General features: G+C 34.0%; 1 protein-coding gene across 2 annotated transcripts in view; it reads left to right on the top strand.

Annotated features, from left to right (window-relative positions):
• LOC106105536 (ubiquitin-like protein 3) overlaps positions 1 to 17157 on the top strand; it is a 109492-nt gene that overhangs the window by 53595 nt on the left and 38740 nt on the right. The window lies entirely within an intron of this gene.

Here is a 17157-nt window from a genome sequence, read left to right as displayed (position 1 = left end):
TATCATTTTAGTAAGATTATGTATTATGTAGTTCATACATTTGAAAAATGTATCGACTACAACAGCTTACGTGATCGAGTATTTACTTACTCGCAGTACCTACAATAAGCTACCTAATCATTACCTCTTTGTACAATAGACGACGTCATAAAAGCAAATAAACTGGATTAGATCCTCGACTTAGATTGAAAGCTCCATTGAAAGTTATGTCTACTTAATTTCAAAGATATATTACGCGGTAGAGAAATTAAGCTGTTCCATTTATAAAAGTAAAATCTGTGATTTTTATCTATCATACTTCTCTTTTTGATTTTTTTTATTTTAAATATAATATCAATTCTCATCTGTTGACAATTTGTATGGATCATTAAGCACGTTAATATACAAGCGATGCATATAATCTCAACAGATAGAGAACTGCATGAAAAAAGAGTTATGCAAACGCGTCCATTGTGTGCCGAAGTCTGCGAGAGCCACCGTTGACCTACATAACTAAAACTCAGTGTACACAATGCACCGGCGAATGGCCTGATTTGAGCATTCGTCCTCGCTACTTATATTTACTGACATTTCACGTTATAACACACTTTTCGATTTGACAAAAGGGTCTCCAATTTAATATATTGTGATTTGTAACTATTGATAGATGAGAGAGGTGAGAGGTCGAAAACTTGGTGCGCGGATTTTACGTGATTGGGATAAGGACAGCAAGATGATGTGACTATTGTCTCTCATTTAATGTAATTACATTACCATTTTCGCGCAAAACTAGTCGGAGGAAAGTATCAGCTCAGGTATTTTATTGCTTAATCACCCATCTGTCGACAGTTTAGTCATTGCGCAGTTAAAAAAGAAGAAAATTTTAGTCTTTCCAATCGTATCGTCTACATAATGAGGTATGTCCTAAAACTAATATTTGGAACAATACTCTCCATTGTTGTTCAAAATGACATACTCGAAATGTATGCATTCCGTAGCAGTTTTTATATATCGTCCGGCCTCGAATAGCTCTCTTATTGACGTCAAAATGAGACAAATATTTACAATGCAATTACTTGCGTTGTTTACCTAGTTCCACATGTTATAGTATTTGTAAGCTATCCTATCCTGTATATTGGAATTTCTCGTCTAGTGCACACGTCTGTGTCTAACGTATTACGTAAACACGTTATTCTACCTGCTCGCTGTTATGGGGAACTGGACACATGAATGTATAGAATTACAATATACCAAGGTACAAGTAAAAATACATATGCAGAAACATTTGTTTTATACAATAGTATGAAATAAAGGCAGTATCTTTTCATATCAACTCCAAAATAGTTGCTTTGCTTTTACAATATTCAATTTTTATTCTCTACTAGAGACTCTACTGTTGCTTGAGACTTCGCCCGCGTATAATTGATGAAATGTTAAAAAATATGGCCTATGTTACTCGCTGATAACCTAGCTTTTTAATGGTGAAAAGATTTTTGAAAGTAGCCCAGTAATTTTTGAGTTATTTAAATACATTCAAAAATACAAATCTTTACTTTTTATATTGGTATAGATAATAATTAGATAGTGTAGAGTTTGTCGTTACAAATTATAATTTAATGAAATAAAATACATACTATTATGTAATTCTAACAATTACATTCTAAAATATGGCAATACTAAACAATAATGTTGTACAATAACAATAATAAAGTACTTTGGGTGAAATGATTTCTTTTCCGAAAGCATGTATATTTTCTTCGTAATGTCTCAAGTTATCAACAATAAAGGCACTCTAGTCTGAAGCCGTGACCGCGGGGAATGTCGATCATTTCACTTTCACAAACGTCGCCTTACACGATTGGATGTATAAAAATTGGAAAGGTTGAATAAATGTCAACGTAGTAAAGGTCGTGAAGAGAAAGTGAAAATCAATTGTAAGGATAATAATATACGTAGGAATATATCGCACTAGCAGTTGCTCGCGACTTCTCCCGCATAAAATTAAAAACAATAAAAAATCTAGCCTTATGTTACTTACAGATAAACTACTTCTCTAATGGTAACAGAATTTTCAAAACCGGCACAGTAGTTTTTACGTGCTTCGACGACATACAAAAGTCAAAAAATAACAAATCTTTTCTTTTTATAATACTAGTATAGATGAAAGTTCTACCACGTGTTTATTATACCAGTAAACTTGCAAACAGTTTCCTATTATAAGTTTATATTGAAAAGGAATACCTCCAATGCGTTTGAAAGCTTTCATAGGTGGCGGTATGTCGCCGCATTGTGAGACTCGGTGTATTGTGAGCGTAAAGCGCTGACACAACTAAAAGTACAAATTCCACTAAGTTCGTTGTCCGTGAGCCGAGCTCGCACCGACCGCACTGCGAGAGATAAAGCTGTCAGCGAAGCTGACGCCTCAGCGCGTTATGGCGCAAGTTGTAAGCGATAGCGATTTCTGATCTCGCATAATAAATTTTTCTCCCATAAGGAAGTTCGCATCTATGGTATGCATAATTGTTAATTATGAACACTAGAAATTAACGTTCTGTGAAACTTTCCTGAGTTAAAATAAGACTTTATTTGAATTTATTTGCCAATTTTTGTATTGAGTTTCTAGTATTACATAAATCTCGTGATGTTGGTCAATATCATTAACTCATAAGTCTTTCTGTTGGTATTTAAGTAAGATTCCCTGACATTTCTTTTCCGGTATCTACCGTTAATCTATCGCAGTTAAAAGTTTTATACGTAAAAATAATTAGCAAACAAAACAAACCTTTTTCATTGTACCTTTACTAACACTGCATTGCATAATTTTTACCAAATTAAGCGTAATTAACTATCAGTAATAAAAGAGAAAATCGCGTTCTCTTTTTATTTAAGGCACATTCTGTATGTTCCTCGGTTACCGCGTTTCCCTATAAGTATAAATGCAATTGAATAGAACAACCTCCCGCGCTGTCCTTGCAGTAAAATGTATTACAAAAGAGATGTGATCACAAAATGTGGCACTTTGCGCTAAACTCAATATAAAACATTGTGGTTTATTTTTTGCTACGATTACCTAACTCGGATCTACGCGGTTTTTGTTTTTACCTTGACATTTACGCTGTTATAATTTTTTACTTACTTTATTGGTTCAACGAATTAAATTGAAACTTGTCCTTTAATACTAACAAAATGTGTTCATTCTATTACTTCTCATTTATTTTCTGACGTAATAAAAAATATTTCAGAACCTTTTGACATCATTATTAAGAATTCAATTCTAAAAAAATTGCACAAAAGAATAGAAGCAATCCTCAAAAACTTATTGTTACCTATTCTTTTATAGTTAATGACATTTGTATTCACCCAAGCCGACGGTAGTGTAATACAAGGGTCGCTATTTGCAGTTAATGACATTTACGTAGCGTTAGATAAGTCTCAGCTTGTTCCTTCATCATTCAAAGTTATTACACATTGTGCAAGACTTGCAAACGTCGCATTAATAAGCTACGAGCGAATTCGTCATAATGTGGGCCATAAAGCGGGCGTTCGGTCGCCTCAAGCAATAAACTCCGCAGTAAAATGTACTACCTACTGAATCACCGTGAAAATTATGCAGATGGCGATGTAATTTTACAGCCACAATCATTTTGTATACATATTAAATTAATGGGAAATAAAGGAGAAACGAATTTATTGTAATTTTCACACGAATTTGACTTTTATAATTCAATTGTTTGATCACGTTGTCAGAAAGAGTAACATGATTATTACAACTTTAATCTATTCTACAATACACGCTGAGTGCCCTTGCCCTTCGTATTTCACTTATAATATCGTAGCGCTAGACCAACTAAATAATAACTAAAAAATTAAAAAACCAACTAAATAGTTCATTGACCATTGGTCACGGCATGTGTTATATTAAATCAAAAACCCTTCAAATGTTCTTTTCTATCAAAGTTTTTTACACGCGATTGTCGATGTTACCAAGTATTTCTTTTTTGTTTGTGAATACTTAAATACCAACAGTATTGTTATGACCATAAGGTACGTCTCTTAGGCATACGTATAAGTAACAATTCTAATCATGACCACGTCAACTGTGGTTAAATAATATAAAAGCATCATTAGTTTGAATACTGCTTTTGAAAAGGAAATAATAAAACCCTGAAATCCTTGAAGTAACAGATTCATTAGAAATTAAATAAAGCCATTAAAATTATTAACGATATAGTCAGTAGTAGATCTGTTGAATTGATACAGAAAGCTTTATGTTTGACTAACAAGCGATACGATTAATCGTTTCCAATTATAGATTGAATTGTTCGGGACAGCATTGGAGGCACCTGTCGGGGTCACGTGCCCCCCGTGCCCGCCAATGTGACCCCTCACACCCAACCACCGTCTGACTGACGTATAATATTTGTAGGGCTCATATTAATTGAAAATATTTTCGGATATTCTGTTAGAGTATTTTTGTTTATTTTAAATTGTAGGAAATTTACATTGATGTTACAGATAAAAGTTCTGATCTATACAAATTCTAGCTTCTTCTTCTGGACAAAATAAACAATTGAATTCCCATATTTCTTGGCCATATAAGAAATTCGTAGTTGTATAAATTTAGAGACTTACTTTGCTGCTACAATAACTGAACTTAATGTAGTAACGCCAACTTGAAGTTTTATTTTATTAGGACTTTAGTTTTTCTGCTTAGAGAATGTCCTGCAAGTTAATGTAAACTTAGTTACCGTACATGAACTTTGGTGATATAAAGCAATAGTTATTTATTTATTTAGAAGTTTCATAAGCGCATTGACCTTGGAAATTCATAGAAAAATTTATTAAAGCTAAACTATTTCACTTGGGAGTTCGCGACAGACGTTGATTAATCATAGTCTAATACGATCGAACACGAAAACTCTTTGTATATTTAAAAATGTATTTAACTAATGTTTTATTGTTTATTAAATGTGTACTGTTTGCAAATTACTTTGTTCAATAAATATTTTACTAATACAACATTTTATAATAGGTATGTAAGGAAAATCTATAAGTTGCTAAATAAATGGTACAGAGATTTTAATGTTTTGTATGACTGTTTTTTTATAACTCTTACCTGTACTAAATATAATAAAGCTTAAACACACACTACTTCGTAGCGTAGGATGTCAGGAATCATAGTATGACTTTGAATAATTCTTTCTTTAATAAAAAACCCTACACTTCGGCATGCTTTAGGCTATATACTTTCAAGCTATTAAACTCAGGGGAAATAAATGGAAAAAACCTTCATGTGGGAAAGGCATAAACTACAAGCTGCCAACATAAAGGAAGCAAGGTTGTCATTTATAGATTTGAATTTTGCCAGTTCACACATGTAAACAATAAAATAAAGTATTTAAAATTTCATGCGATTGAAGCCGCACGGGAACAGCTAGTACTATTATAAAGCCTTATTTATAAATACTAAAGGGTTGTAAATTATCGATACTGTAATGTAACATCAATATTATGATACGTAAAGTATGTTTTCCTTCGCAGGATAGTAATAGACGAGAAATTCAATCCGTATTCTAACTTTTGTTATGTAGTCAATACTGCTAATGGGTTTGTTGTTTAAACAATTTCGATGCGTTTACTTGAACTGTAATCCGTATTCCGCAGTGCAGTAGAAACTATGACACTATGTATTTAAATACAAACATTACTACATACAAACACGTACACAACTTTTATCTTTTAAGACATAATGGCGATCTTCATACGCTCTTTAGAGTTTTCTAATGTTTTATTTTATTTGTTTCAGGTAAATAACCACACAACTACCACCAATGGCCCAATAAGATATGTTTAGTAAGTCTGTTTAGCTAATTAAAAAACCATAACTGATGTAATAAATAAATAAAAATAATAGATTAAAATAGCAAACATTTTTATACGAAAAATAGATGCGTCATAACTCTTCCCATTCTTAAGAAACTTTCGCTATCAAACTTAAAACAATTTATCTTAAGAATTCAACCCTATCTATTCAGCAACAAAAGTATAAATGTTTGAATTAATTTTGGAGTTATTCAGCGGTTTGGTCATGGCGTGGAACGTAGTTGCAGTGAGTCAAATCATAAAACCCCGAGGGGGGCCAGTAAAGTTGGCTACAAACGCCCGACTGTTTCGCTTGCACCCCGCTGGGAATTAAATACCCATTTCGTGGGTTCGGATTTTCACATGACACTATAACCCTGGGTTTTCACTGTTGAAACACTTGGAATAACTTGTTGTTTTCTCCACCTTTTTTAAAGAGAATTGTTTAGTTCACTGCCAAGTATATTGAGTCGTTTTACTTGTTTTATGCGCATCTTTTTCGTCCGTGTATGGATAGCCTTTCTGTCTATTGCACTTCCTCGGGAAGTTTTTAATAGCAGTGTATAAGTCGTTCTAAAATAGTTGCTCGGATAGCTCGAGGCCGTAAAAAGTTTGTCGACGAGGGCGGAGGTTCCGAAGTAAGTTTTACACCCGTTTACGATATGTATTATGCTGCTAGTATTTTGATAAGTAAATAATTTATTTATACGTCTTATTTATGTGTCTCACACACACAATTAAATCATACTTTTTCGACTTTTCATTGCCTTAAAGCCATCCGCATTATTTTCTTGATTTTCACTCCATTTGTTACTCCTTACAAACATGTTAACATTTTGCTCCGTCTTCATAGAGGTAAATATAAGAACATATTTCAAGTTATTTAAATTGTATAAATAAAATACTTGTATGTTTTCTCTCGCATATCCTCTCGTGTGCAATATCGCAGACATAAGTGTCAACAAACGCGTCCTGTTTCAGTCCGCGCCGACCCCGGCTGCCTACGCCAATCCCCGAGGGTTAATAAACTAATTTACTCATTCAAACACTTTAAGTATGAAATTGGACAGGATTCTGACATGTTCTGACTTGTCTGCATATACGTATATACATTTTTGCATGTAAACAAACAATTTTATTTCCAATTCCCTCTATCATTTACTCAAGGAGAAATTAAAGCGAGAGGCAAGGAAGGCATGTTTCAAACGTTACTTCAAAGGAATATTTTGCTACAAATTGTTACTCACGTGACTGCATTTCGTACGTTTACACTTCGACGAACAATTTGACTGTACATGTAAAGCTCTTATTGCGCATATATTGCTCTCAATCTACATGTTTGAAAATATCAAGTCAGCGACAAAGTATTGATCCTTCATTGACTCTTGCTATTTTTAATCTAAACCCTTTCGATCTTTATTCTTACACTAGCTGTTGCCTGCGACTTCGTCCACGCAATATTAAATATTAAATGTATGCCCGTCTATATCAGTTATCCTTCAGTGAAAGTCCGGTCGAAATGGGCCAAGCCGTTTCGCAGGTTATCCGGAACAAACGCGGCTTGCGGACAGACAGACAGACAAACATTATTAAATGTGATTTTCGTTATCAGCAACGCAAAAACATCACCTTCCTGAGATCTGGAATTTTTCTTCTAATATTACAAACAGACACTCCAATTTTATTACATGTATAGATTAGATAGATGTCTTAATCTACAGTGTTGCTATTAATAAATTTTAAATATCGCAGTTTCATTAAAACGCCATCCGTCAACTGTGACGGAGCAATGGCTGACCACTGTAATTGATTGCCCAATACAAAATCTATCAACCGTCAGCTGTATGAACAATCGGCTATAGTTTTAAGATAGGGACTGCATTTGAAATATAAAAGTAAGCTAAAATATTTTTCGATAGCCACAATTTTTTTTAAATGCTTCTACAAATTTAAAATACTATTTGGACAGACATCCGTGTTATACATACTTTACAAATTATTAAAAAACAGATAGATATAAAAAACCGAATCCTGTTACTCAAGTACGTAAAACACGTGTTTGCTTTAATTGTTACAAATCGTTTATGTTACACGTTTTTAGAACCGGTTATTTTAATCGTGTATAGTAGAGGCGCGTCAAATATATCAGCTTTGTATCAGTCAAATGGCCATGTACTATTTCAATATGGCCAGTGGCCGGGTCATCGTGCTGACTTGCGGTGGCCTAAAGCACACGATTGCAGACATTTGTTTTTTAATGCGAATTTGTACAAGGCACATTGATTGTTTGTTATATTGTAGTAGAATAATGTAGTCTTTTAAATCATTGAAAATTATCAACTGTTTTTGAACTTTTGGAGTCAAATGTTAAGCTAAATTGGAAATATTTGTATGTTATGCTTGTTTTTCACAGAACAAATACTCGTGGCGTACAGTTTGTTTGCGAACAACATATAAAAGGCATTTTGTTTGCATAAGTACGCACAGAGCCGTTTGAAATATGCCACAAGGTCCGGTATTCGACCGCAATTCGATACAAATTGTTGGCGTGCGTTGAACGAATGGGAAGCAATGTAACAAATGATTCGCGGCTTGTCTGCCAGTTGGAAATAGTTCTGGTTGCCCGTTTTAGAATTGTATTTTTATAGGCACATATTGTAGAACGACTTTTTAGTAAGTAATTTGTTTGGTATCTGTAGTTTAGTCATTAATTTTAATATCGATTGTTTCGGATACTGTTGTTTTACGTATTAGTAAAATTGAGATTAAATTATTCTGGACTCTATCACCAGATTCTGAGGGCTTATTTTTAATTTTTATCAACTTTGTATAAAAATGTGAATATTAATGTTTATTAGCCTCATATAGGTCATATTTTCTCCTCTATCAGTACACACGCATTGCCTTGTAAATGCGTAATTGACAGTCGGACGAGGGTAGAACATAACTCAATATGTTATTGGACGTCTTCCAAGGCGGCTTAGCTGAAATTGACGTTCTAGTCCCGCGGAGACTTGTTTTTTGATGTGGAAATTTTTTCACATGTTTTGACGTTAGCTTCCAACCTATTTATTCAGCGACGTTCTTAATGGTCTTAAAATAGAATATTTTATATCCTGCACCAAAAGAATATCACATTTTTTCACAGCCAGTTACGCTCATTGTGTGTACACTTTTGACTAAACTATCGCTCAATTTTTGTGCACTGTTGATTGTGTCGCAGCAAATTAAGTTGCATAATTAAAAATCAAGTAGTGTGCGCACCACTATTTAAGCTCTTAGGAAGCAAGGCGAGCCTAAACAGTTGTGCGATAGTTTAGTTTTAGTTGTGCCTGCAATCTTAAAGTTTGTCATCGTACTATGTGCTTTAATACAATCTTTTTACTTAAGGGATTCTAAGAATCTTGATAGATTCGCTATCTCGTAGTATGAAAAGGATCTTTGTGAGATATTCCTTTATGCTCGGATTACGCGTTAAGCTTCCTAGTTGAAGAGTAATTGAGCGTGTGCATTATCTAACACTTTACGTTTTTTCGCTTTTCAAAGACTAAAGTCTTAGAGACCATCTCAAAGATGTCTCCGTCGTTAAAGGACCTGCCCGCGGCGTTGTCGTCGCTTTGTAGGGATTTAAGCCAATGGAAACGGGTTCTGCATTGTCTAAGTACTTCTAACCTTTGCTTTAAAATCACAGGTATTCATAGTATCTTGTGTGTTGTTATTCAGTCATCATTTTTGTACAGTATAATTTTAACGAGAGGTATTTCCAAAGCTTCTAATACTGTATGTCAAATAGAAGTAATTCGTTCGTTTGAATTGACCGCGATAACTTTGGAGCCCGGACAATTTTGAATGATAACATTTATCCTCGCAACTTGGAAATGCTCTGACAAGACGTTGGCGCCGGTTCCGCTCCGTATAATTTTGACGTCACAAGTTTTTGAAGAATTTGAATATAGACGAGCCAAGTTTGTAACTCGCCCGTGATAAACAATCGCTAATGAATGAAGCGGAACCTACGATACTGGAAGCTATACAGATAACCTTTTGCGTAGTACAAAAGATAACAAAACATTGTTACTCTGTAAAGAAAGTTTTGTTACTAAAATTGTATAACTTGTCTTATATGTCTCGAATTATGTGAGACTAGCTCTTGTTCGTGACTTCGTCTGCGTGATTTAAAAAAATAAACAAAGTTACTCACTGATAACGCAGCTTTTCAATGGTGAAAGAATTTTTGAAATCGACCCAGAAGTTTTTGAGTTATTTCAATACATACAAAAATACAAATTTTTACTCTTTACGATATTAGTATTGATTAACAGCTCAGAGAAAATCATTGATAGAAATCTTAGGTCTTAAAAGAATTCTCAAGCATTTTTCTAGAGTGAATGAATATCTAGATCATTCGTTCTTTAAAATATGACCGAGCCAAATCGCAATTGTCCTCAAAAATCCTGATCCTATCGTTTAGACTTTTGTACTCTATCTTATCCAAAGTAATTACAACAACATTCGGTTCGATAAGGGTCTATAAATGATATGCACAAGAACTTTGCTGTCCTTTCCTTCTACGATTCTCTCAAGAAAACGTCGGAAGTAGGTCGAATAACTTATCTTAATTCCTAATTAAGAAATGTTGCTTCATTTTATCTGCGTCCAAAAGTTATGCACTAAATTTAACATAATCATCGTTACGCTTCCCCTAGCAAAGTAAAGGTCCATTTACACTAGTGGTTGTGAAAAAATTAAAAACTTTTACGATAATGTTTAGTGGAAACAGATTACAACTTATCATTACTTAGATAAAAACAATTTGTTTTAGTCAGTATATACTTTTGTACATAGTTTTTAATTTCGTTTTATTATTTTACTAGCTGTTACTCGCAACTTCGTCCACGCAATATTAAGATAAAAAAGTAGCCTATAAATACCCGTCTACGGCAGTTACCCTTCAATGAAATTCCGGTCGAAATCGGTCTAACTGTTTTAGAGATTACCCGGAACAAACGCGGCTTGCAGACAGACAGACATTTTTTTTAATTTTCGTATCAGCAACGCAAATATACATCATATTCCCGAAATTTGTAATTTTCCTTTTGATATCACAGACACTCCAATTTTATTATATGTATAGATTTGACTAATATTTAGCAAAAAGAAATAAACCAGAAGTGTTTATTACAATTAAGGTTAATTAAAACAGTCGTAATAAATTACTTTTTGTATAAACGTTGCGTGCTGTAACATTTTAATTTAATGTAATCTTATATTAAAGTCGACTTTATTCTACTCTTATTTATTGTAATTAATTCTTGTCCACAAAATTAAATGGTATGAAAAGTAAGATTAAATCATGGGTTTTAAAATCGGACAGTTTGATTTATGTAATTGTTTATTTTTGTTATTGATTAATTATTCTGTATGACCTTTGATGTTTTAATACATTTTCCTTTTAATAATTTTAAGACTTTGTTTCGAATAACGTAAGTTTTCATGAAAACTTGTTTAGATTTATAAAGACTTATAGTCTGAAGATAGCTAAAACAAACTAAAATATTAGTCCGGTATACCAACATTTTAGTGTTAGACCATTGATAAAAATTCTTTAGGTTCCATAGATGCTATCTATGATCATGAAAAATATTTTTAATATATTCTATACTAGCTTTCGCCTGCGACTCCGTCCGCGTGGAATTAATAAAAACAAGTGAGTATCCTATATGTTATTCTAGGCTGTACTCTACGACATGCTAAATTACATCGAGATCCGTTCAGCAGGTTTAGGTTACAAACTCTAACAAACATCCATCCATCTAAACTTTCGCATTTATAATGTTAGAATAGTAAGATAGTGCGATTTTGAAAGATAAAGAATTCACTAAGCGGATAGAATAGCCAGTCCTTTCAGGGAAAATCTATATAAAAATAGCAATGTTCTAAACTTGGTACTCTCTAACATTGGTAGAGCCCGCTTTTACATCTTCGCACGAATGGGCCGGCTCGCCCGGTGAAATACCACGACCACACAGAAATCAGGCATGAAGTGGATGCAATTCCGCGTTTCGTCTGATGAGTGTGGTGCCGGAGGTCTAATTTTAGTCCCTTTCCCTTTCCGCCCTTTTCTTAAGAGGAAAGGATAGGACGGAAAGGTAGATTTGACGGTGAAGGAGACGCATAGGAAGGGGAAATATCCTCTTTATGTGCGTCTTCTCCTCTGTCAGTTAAGGGTAGGCAACGCGTCTGCAATTGCGGATTTTTATGGGCAGCGGTCGCTTTCCGTTTCGGTGGATTCAGGTGGCCGCTTGCTCGTTTGTCACCTTATGTTATAAAAAAAAACTTGCTATTAACATATTGTGTGCAATATACTTGTTTATATTCACCTCGGTTGCATGTTTGTAAAAAACGATGTACGTTATAAACAATTCATATTCATTAGCTTCGGGTCAGTTGCAAATTTTTCCATCAACGGGGCGGATTAACCGCTATCCTATATTACGTTATAAACTCCTATCAGCTAACGCGTTAACGTTATCTCGTTGCTCAACGTAATCTGCTCGTTTTCTGCGTTTTTTTAGATACAAGCTTTATTTATAGACACGTAACTAGGGGCGATATTTCACGGAGCTCGTGGGACTTGTGTTTATAGAATTCATTACTTTGTTCTCATGAGTGCAAGGAAGTACTGAAGAATGTTTTCTTTCTATTAATATATTCGGTTAGTGTATTTATTGTATGGAAACTTCAGTTCAGTTAACGTCTTTGCCCCATGTTGATAGAGCTCGCTAATTTGTATCATCAATAATGGTATTCTAAAGTAAGGATTTTTTGTAAATTAGTCCGCACAGCATTCATAAATTAGGTATTCAAATTTAATTTTAACGCCTGAGATGCTTGCATAATTGTTCGCACGTTCTTTCTGTATGTTTTTCGGGCACCTGCTTATTATCAGTCAAACACATAAGTTGCGAATATAGTTGGACACAAATCAAACATCACGTATGCAGATAGATGTCAGTTGCATAACACTACCCGTCAGCTAATGACGCAGCAACAAATGACACGAGGGCACAGTGAAGCAGATTAGTAGACAGTGCAGTACAATCATTGTATCGCTGAGACAGATTAGTACTGCTTTAGCAGTTTGCGTTCAATCAATAGCAGTACTTTACAGTCTGCTCTGCTTTACTATTCTGCCTTCGTGTGAAACTAACATAATGCGCCGTCGACGGAACGTAACACACAGCTTACGTAAGCAAGCCTCGCTACAGTTTGGTTACGTCACAGATTTGCTACGTTTCAATTGTAACGACTCATATCACAGCTGTGACAGATGCTTTGTGCAGCAGATGTTTAGAGAACGATTGTGAGCATAGTTAATGGTTCTGTAATATAATATTTGATATGTTAAGATATAATCACAATGAAGTGAATGTGGATGGCTACAAAGGAAGAGGAAGACCGAAGAAAGTATGAATGGATTGTGTAAAAGAGGATATGCTTAATAAAGAAGTGGATTCAGATATGACGGCTGATAGAGATATATGGAAGAGCAGCACATACTGTGCCGACTCTCCATAAGGGATAAGTGCAAGTTGATGATGTTGTTAAGATATAATCACTGAGACAGAATTCCTCAGTCAATATAATAATAGTCAGGTATTACGGTCAGGAGTAAATGATGAAATCCAATTCAAAGACCGACGAAAAAACCCATGAACAGTATCCGAGGGATAACCGATTTTGAAATGCGTTTAAAAGGTTTTCCCCGCTTACTACATAAGACTGGAATTTTATGAGAATATCTGTACAATATCTAAATGTAATAATAATGATTTTCGAAGTAAAACCACAGAAGTTAAACTTGTAACATTTTGTATAACCGAAGAGGCGATAGTTTAAAAGTGTTTCAATGTAGGGGCGCTATCGCTCAAGCCTCGTACAGGATTAAGCTTTAAGCTGTTTCACACTAAGAGCAACTCTATGTCTTTCGCTTGAATGTGAAAAGGCCGAAATTTGTATTCCATACTAGTCCAAGTACTTATGGACATAAGCCGTAATTTTTACTTTACTATTGGACCCGACAGACATTTTATTTTTTGCTTAATAGTGTATTTTTTAAAGTTATTTTTAGTATGCAAATTTGTACATGCATATAAAAAGATAAGGTTACGTTAGTGCTTTTGTTTTATTACCTAGATATCGTAAATATTCAACATTTTTCATAAAAAGCAGAACATCGTGATGACCGGCTTTTTGTAACACTTTTAGTTCAAACATCAAATGAACTAGTTCTTTTTAGCACATCATTTCACGTTTAAAAATATCAAGGTTGTATTGCGTATTTTCACTGCAAATACACCTGCACAGAATAATGTTGTCTTTCTCGTTCACTTTAAGAAGACAGAGGCAGAAGTTTAATAATAATAAAAAAAATAATAAAAACTATATTGTAACCTTACGATTATAAAATTGGCAATCATTGTAGGCTGGTGGGTTCGGTATTCCGAAGTACTGCCTTCAAGAAGAAAGTGGTTTTGAAGTTTTCTTGAAGACTGGCAACGCAGCTGCAGTTCCTCTGGTCCTAGTTGAGAGCGTCATTGAATTCTTACCAAAGCCTTAAGAATTATTAACCCGTAGCTCGATTGCAAACTCATAATTTAGAAAATTGGCTTTAAGTTGAGCGATTAATCAGTATAAATTTAATTAAGATAACGAGCAGAATATCAGTCATATGTTAGTAGTAATATAAGTGGGTAGGATCTGTGGCATTGCGGTTGTTTACACATCACGTATCATCATAACGCGTATTTCCGGTAACATTACGCTCCAGTATTATTATACTACTATTAATAAACCCGGCAATGCTGGCTAATTATTACTAATTAACAACCGTGTTCTATTAATACGTATTGTATACAGAGCTTTTACGCATGACTTATAATGTTCATGTCTGTTATTGACTGATCTATTCTAGTAAAGTGCAAAATAATATTTGCCATTAAAATTCAAAGGATTCCTTAGTTTTATTGTGTTAAGTAATCATGACTGAAGTATAATAGCTTTTGTTGACAAAGGGTTTAAAGGACATGATCATTCTTGACTCAGGAGACAAAATTTGCCGTTGAAAGTTTCGTCTTTATTATGAATGATAAAATAACGAAATGTAATAGAAATGTACTAAACATTTCCCCACAGATTTTTCTCAGATTCGATATCTTATTTTACCTCAGACATTGTTCTACCTCAGCAGCAATAAATTGTAAATCCCGACTATCCTGTAATTTATTGCGGACAATGGTGACTTTATTTTAGGGCCAGCGCGTATAAAGTGAATAGATCGTCGATAGTTGGGTACATGTAAACCTCTTAAGTTAAATTGTAGCGTTCTTTTTTTTGTCATTAAGATTTAATGGATTGGTTTACGCATTTAACAGACAAAGAGTTAATTCTATAAATGTTGTGATTAAAATATAAATGTAGAAAGTTTAATTGTGGAGGTGACGGAAGCCAATGATCTAGGCTAAGTCTAGGGGGGACAGCTGCACCTACCTTCCCCCCTTTCGTGAGACACTTGTCGATAGTGGTACGCTTAAGAAGGCATAGATGCATTGCATAGACTGATTCGAAATGTGAAAACACGTGTTGAGGTTATCGCATATAGTGGGATAAGACGAGGAGATAACTTTTTACAACACTTTATTTTATTTATATGTTTCTGGAATGCTGTCCTTTCTTTCTAGTCTCTCTAGAAACGTGAATAAAGGCAACAAAGAGCATATTTTATGTCTTTCAACGTTAAATTAAATTGCACTATGTTTCTTCGCGATGAAAATATCATATTCATGTGCATAAAATATGCATAACGAAATATTCTGAAACTACAAAAACCCCTCGGGTGTGTACTTTGGAGTTGTCTTGAAATGTTAGGCTACCTCCACATTCACGTATTTAATTTCCGCTCGAGAAACGACTCGAGGCGAGGCGAAATGGCTTTCTAATATACGCTCTATTCTTTTGTTGGGCTATGGTTTTATTATTAACTTGTGATGTTTTGTTACGATTACCATCTTGATATTTTATTATTGTATTTTAGATCTAGTTTTAACCTTTAGATAATCAATTCTCTTATCAAAATGAAACTTTATATATGATTTATTTAATTAACATTTTAACATTATATATGATATGATCTTCATTATGTTTCGCTCAATAATCAAGGTATGGTCTGTTAATAAGATAATATTACACAAGGAAAAACAAACAGTTTATTGATGGTGTACAACAAACCCCTCACATTTTATACCTTAGCATCCCTTCTTTATTGACTAGTTGTAACGCGATCCATACTATCTCTCAGAGATGTCACGTCATTAATTGAACACCGTAGCTTTGATTACTAATTAGAAGTCAGAGTATTATTGTTTCCATTTTATATACAGGGTGTGCGGAAATGAGTGTCAGAGATTAATTATTTATAAATTAATCATTTATTTTAGACATTATCAAAGTTAAATGTATATGAAAATCTTTTAAGTTTCTTAGTAATTTACTTATCAATATTCGAAGACATTAATAAAACGTTTAAAGCTTTCAAGCTATAATGTCTCACGAAAGTTTTAATAAGTTAACTAGTGGTATTCACTATTGTAGTTTCAATTAGAAAATTTTTATTGAGCCTTTTGTTGTCATACCACAAAGAACCCATGTTTAACCATCATAAAAGCTAACTAAATTTATTATTACTAATTCAACGAATTTATTAAGATTTTCCGGGATTCTTACCAAGTACCTAAATGAATTATAGTTTACAAGAGGTTTATCTATATCTATCTATCTATACATTTAATAAAATTGTAGTGTCTGTTCGTAATATCAAAAGAAATTTTAGATTTCGAGGATGTGTATTTGCTTTGCCTATAATAAAAATTGCATTAAAGAAATTTTTGTCTGTCAGTCTGTCCGGACTTTCACTGAAGGGTAAATGACATAGACGGGCATGTTATAGGTTACTTTTTTTTAAATTCTTCGCTGTCAAAATGGCGTAATGGTTGGTCCAAATTTGCGCTAGCGAAGTTTGCGGGCGACAGCTCGTCGTTTATGTGATAACTAATACGGAGAATCAGTAAATTTGGCACTGTCCAATGTATTAGTAACGAACTGAATATCGCAACGTCCGTTTTGTTTATAACAAAGTGTAATTAGTGCGCGGCCACCTCGTGATTAACAGCCTAATTCAGTTCAGCCGGCACAATGGCCGCGGCCGTTATTACTGTAGTTAACGCATTATTTATTATTCGTTGGAACGCCAGCGGCTCC

This window comes from Papilio polytes, unplaced genomic scaffold, assembly GCF_000836215.1.
Source record: "Papilio polytes unplaced genomic scaffold, Ppol_1.0 DF822845.1, whole genome shotgun sequence".
NCBI classification, from domain to species: domain Eukaryota; kingdom Metazoa; phylum Arthropoda; class Insecta; order Lepidoptera; family Papilionidae; genus Papilio; species Papilio polytes.
The sequence above is the reverse complement of the archived record's forward strand: the minus strand, read 5'-3'. Positions and strand labels throughout refer to the sequence as shown.